Consider the following 6,000-nt stretch of genomic DNA (forward strand, 5'->3'; position numbering starts at 1 on the left):
CAAAAGTTAGTAGAGACTTGTGTATCTGTATTAAGATTGATGCACCAAGCATACATATCTTAGCAAAGCATTTATTGGAGAACCCAAAACAATTCTGGTAATATGCAGAATCACTAAGTGAGTTGCAGGCTTCTGTTCAGTCACTCATTGACTGATCTCTTGTCAGAATAGAAGACGGCAAAAGTGAAGCTGATGTCGTAAATTTGACATTTAAGACATTATTCGTGCAGGAGGATCTCACAAACATTCTTTCATTTGAATATCACATGGAAACATGTATGGAGGATGCAGTAATCCCCGGTAAAGACAAGCAACTAAAAGAGTTGAACACTAATAACTCACCAGATCCAGATGGAATCCTAATTTGGTTTTACAGAGTGTACGATACAGCATTGGCCCATTACCTAGATTGCAGTTATGACAAATCTTTCACCCAGCACAAAGTTCCAAGCAATTGCAGAAATGCATAGGAGACTCCTGTATATAAAAGGATAAAAGAACTGACCCTCAAAATTGCAGACCAATGTCAGTTTGCTGCAGAATTCTTGAACATATTCTCAGTTCAAACATAATAAAGTTCCTTGAGACTGAAAAGCTTCTAAAAAACAAATCAGCACAGTTTAGAAAGCATTGACCATGAAAAACTCAGCTTGCCCTTTCCTCAAATGACATCCTGTGAGCACACATTTTCAGTCAGGAACATGAATTTTCAATAAATTGCCAGCAACCATTAAAAACTTGGTTTCAGATAAAGCACAGTTTAAACAGAGTTTGAAAGACTTTTTGATAGGCAACTCCTTCTATTCCATAGATGAATATCTTAATAGAGACTGTTAAGCCATCTTAAGTAAAAATATCTGTTAGATTTCAGTTTGGACAGCACTTGGTCACAACAGTCAAGATTAGGTATTATGTGTATGATAAATTTATTAACAGTGCATAACAGTGTTCCAAATCTCACAGTGTGTTAATTCTGTAAATATTAGTTGGTCCAGTTTACTGCATTTTATTTATCTATTCCGACAATCTCCTTAAAAATGATCAGGGTAGTATGTATTATATTCAAATGTTTTACGTTTTTGTGCTACGTGTTCCACACCCATGAGAATCATCTCAATTTTTGGTTCTATGGAATGAAAATTGAATCTAATCTATCTAATCTAATCAGGAAGGAGGGGTAACAGGCAGATTACATATTTCCAGATTTCCAAATATAGAACAGGTTACCAGATATGTGAGTGGCTCAAAGACTTCTTAAGTAATAGGATCCAGGTTCATCAGGTTATCATCAAGAGTTCCCCAGCAAGTATGATAGAACTGCTCTTCCATCAACATGCAAGTATTATGGAGATGCTTTGGGAACTCAAATGGGAGGATGGAAGGACACATTCTTTTTGAGGAATGGCATTTGAGGCTGAATTCAGAATGCTCCTACTGCTGCCAATGTACATTTTGCATCTGAGTGATCTGGCATACAAGGTGAGCAACAATCTATGGCTGCTTGCTGATGATGCTGTGGTGTAAGGAAAGGTGTCATCATTGAGTGACTGTAGGAGGATACAAGATGACGTAGACAAAATTTATATTTGGTTTAATGAATAACATCTAGCTCTAAATGTAGAAACATGTAAGTTAATGTAGATGAGTAGAAAAATAAATATTAGTAGTGTGCTAGACACAGTCAGGCTGATCAGATATCTAAGTGTAATACTACAAAGTCATGTGAAATGGAACAAACATGTAAGAAATGTCATGGGGAAGGTAAATGGTTAACTTTAGTTTATCAGGAGGGTTTTTAGAAAAGTGTGGTCCATCTGTAAAGGAGGCTGCACATAGAACACTGGTGTGATCCATTCTTGAGTACTGCTCAAATGTATGGGACCCCCACCAGGTATGACAGAAGGAAGAGATTGAAGCAATTCTGTGGTTGTATGCTAGATTTGTTACTGGTGGTTTCCATCAATAAGTAACTATTATGGAAATGCTTTGAGAACTCAAATGGGATTCCCTGGAGAGAGGAGACATTCTTTTTGAGGAATGGCATTTGAAACTGAATGCAGAGATTGTACTGCTGCTGATGTACATATTGCATCAGGACCATAAACATGTTGTTGTTGTTGTTGTGGTCTTCAGTCCTGAGACTGGTTTGATGCAGCTCTCCATGCTACTCTATCCTGTGCAAGCTTTTTCATCTCCCAGTACCTACTGCAACCTACATCCTTCTGAATCTGCTTAGTGTATTCATCTCTTGGTCTCCCTCTACGATTTTTACCCTCCACGCTGCCCTCCAATACTAAATTGGTGATCCCTTGATGCCTCAGAACATGTCCTACCAACCGATCCCTTCTTCTGGTCAAGTTGTGCCACAAACATCTCTCCTCCCCAATCCTATTCAATACCTCCTCATTAGTTATGTGATCTACCCATCTAATCTTCAGCATTCTTCTGTAGCACCACATTTCGAAAGCTTCTATTCTCTTCTTGTCCAAACTATTTATCGTCCATGTTTCACTTCCATACATGGCTACACTCCATACGAATACTTTCAGAAATGACTTCCTGACACTTAAATCAATACTGGATGTTAACAAATTTCTCTTCTTCAGAAACGCTTTTCTTGCCATTGCCAGCCTACATTTTATATCCTCTCTACTTCGACCATCATCAGTTATTTTGCTCCCCAAATAGCAAAACTCCTTTACTACTTTAAGTGCCTCATTTCCTAATCTAATTCCCTCAGCATCACCCGACTTAATTAGACTACATTCCATTATCCTTGTTTTGCTTTTGTTGATGTTCATCTTATATCCTCCTTTCAAGACACTGTCCATTCCATTCAACTGCTCTTCCAAGTCCTTTGCTGTCTCTGACAGAATTACAATGTCTTACCATAAACATAAGATAAGAGAAATTACGGCTCATACAGAGTATGTAGAGGATCGTTTTTCCCTTGTTCAGTTTGAGAGTGGAACAGGAAGTGAAATGACAAGTAGTTGCACAATGTACCCTCTGTCACATACCATATGGCATCTTGCAGAGTATATATGTAGATGTAAATGCAACATTATGCCTCTCCACATCATGATCATGTTTGACAATGCTGGACATACCCTCATATGACGAGAGGAGGGTACGTGTAATGCACCCAAGAATGTTGTCCCCCTTACTTAAATTCCATCAAGCACATATGGGCTGTATTGGAAGATGTATCACAGCACATCCATATGCAGCAATGACCATCCAGCAGTTGTCAAATGCACTAGTGGAGGTACTGAAAGCCCTTTTACAAGAAATTCTTACTAGCCTTATGGCCAGCATAGGATCACAATGTCATCTGTGGTCAAACACCCTATTACAAATCCTGTCCGACCATTTGTAATGTCCAGGAGCCATCATGAATGGTGGTGACTTCAGGGTTATTATTGTCATTTCTGTCTTTCTCATTGTGTATTTTTCGGTTACCTTCTGTACTTAACTCTAACAGTTCTTACTATGTCTGGTCAAGTTTCATCAAGTTATGTCACTTGGCAGTGACGCCGTGACACATCATGCGGCAATCACTTTCTCCCTTAAGTTTTGCACATCAGTGTGCATTTTAAACATTTACATCAAAGGCTACATTATTTTGTGTAAGTTTTCAAATGCAGTATGTCTTTGTTATGAATGATATCAAAAGATTTAAAATCCAGCAGTTTGCTTATTCAACATAAATAGTCAGATCAACCATTCCTTTTCCTGATAGTTTATCAGAAGAACATTAACATCGTCTAGATTCTCCAGGAGGACTTGGTATTACCAAATAAGAGAAAAATGATCATCATTCATTCATTAATCATCTACAGTTACCCAGGTGACATTTAAGTGTGTTTTACATCTTTATCAAGGTGTATTTCTTGCCTCTTTACCTTGCTGCCTGTCATCTCCTCTTCCTTCCAGATCATTTTATTCCAAAACATACACTTTAAAAATAATTATGTCTATCAGACTTAGTAAGTTTAGGGTAATTAACATCCACATTTAGGGTAATTAATATCCACATTTAGCATTACATCCAACCAGAGACGATGGTTACAACCTTTTATGTGACAACTCTTCCTCAAATGTTAAAATCACGTAACCCAGTCATCTTTATAAAACAGATGAATAATTTGTATCTTAAATAGACAGTCATTCATTAATTCAATTACCAAGAGAGCTATTATCTAGAAACAATCTTATTTATACCTTCTTGATCAGTAGCTAAGGGAAAGACAGATTCCACCCACAGGAAAAATAAAGAGACCGTTGGAGAAAAGATAAGCAGCAAAAAAAGGCAAAGCTGAAAGACAGAAGAAATGTATAAAAGGGCTGTGCAAAGGAAATTTATTTGAAGGTAATATTATATAGAAAGGGAAGAGGAAGTAGATGAAGGTGAGATGGAAGATTTTGTACTGTGAAAAGAATTTGACGGAGCACCTAAGTCATAAAAGACCCCTGAAGTAAATAACATTTCCACAGAATCATTGAAATCCTTGGGAGAGCCAATTGACAAAACCATTCAACTTGGTGTACAAGGTATATAAGACATAAGACGCTTGCAGACTTCAAAAATAACTTGACAGTTGCAGTTCCAAGAAAGGTAGGTAGTGACAAATGAACTTGACAGTTCCAGTTCCAAGAAAGGTAGATAAAGACAAATTTGAATATAACTGAACTATCAGTTTAACAGGTCATGCTTACAAAAATACTAACACAAATAATTTACAGAAAAACTAGCAATGCTGACACTATGAATTATCTTTAGAAACTAGGGTAGAGAAGGGCAAATCTGTGTTTATAGCATTTGTAGAGTTAGAGAAAGCTTTTAATAATGTTAACTGTAATAGACTCTTTGAAATTATGAAGATAAAAGGGACAAAATAGAGGCAGTAAAGTTTATTTGGAAGTTGTGCAGAAGTCAAAATTCAGTTACTTGAGTTGAAGGAAATGAAAGGGAAGCAGTGATTGAGAAAGGAGTGAGACAGGGTTGCAGCCCACCTCCAATATTATTCAATCTGCACATTGAGAGAGCAGTAAAGGAATCCAGGAGAAATATGTAAAATGAATTAATTTTCAGGGGGAAGAAACAAAAACTTTGCTGACACTGCTGTAATTCTATCAGAGACAGCAAAGGATTTAGAAGAACAGGTGAGTGAAATGGATTTATCTTGAAAAAAGATTTGAAGATGGACATCAGCAAAAGTAAAACAGAGACACTGGAGTTTAGCTGAATTGAATCAGATGATACTGAGGGAATAGCTTAGGTAATGAAACGTTAAATATAATAGATGAGTTTTGTTATTTTGCCAGAGAAAAAAACTGATTATGACCAAAGTAAAGAGGACATAAAATGCAGATTGGCTATAGTGACTAAAGCATTCCTAAAAAAAAAGGGATCTGTTAACACCTAATATAAATTTAAGTGTTAGAAAATCTTTTTTTTAATGTATTTGTTTGAAGTGTGGCCCTGTGTTGTAGTGAAATGTGACTGATAAATAGTTCAATTGAAAGAATAGAAAATTTTGAAAATTGAAGGATACATTATGTTAAGGAATACCTTGACGCTAAAAATTAATGTAATGTTTCATATACAGGGTGATTCAAAAAGAATACCACAACTTTAAAAATGTGTATTTAATGAAAGAAACATAATATAACCTTCTGTTATACATCGTTACAAAGAGTATTTTAAAAGGTTTTTTTTCACTCAAAAACAAGTTCAGAGATGTTCAATATGGCCCTCTCCAGACACTCGAGCAATATCAACCCGATACTCCAACTTGTTCCGCACTCTCTGTAGCATATCAGGCGTAACAGTTTGGATAGCTGCTGTTATTTCTCGTTTCAAATCATCAATGGTGGCTGGGAGAGGTGGCCGAAACACCATATCCTTAACATACCCCCCATAAGAAAAAATCGCAGGGGGTAAGATCAGGGCTTCTTGGAGGCCAGTGATGAAGTGCTCTGTCACGGGCTGCCTGG

Source organism: Schistocerca piceifrons, chromosome 2 (genome assembly GCF_021461385.2).
Source record: "Schistocerca piceifrons isolate TAMUIC-IGC-003096 chromosome 2, iqSchPice1.1, whole genome shotgun sequence".
NCBI classification, from domain to species: Eukaryota; Metazoa; Arthropoda; class Insecta; order Orthoptera; family Acrididae; genus Schistocerca; species Schistocerca piceifrons.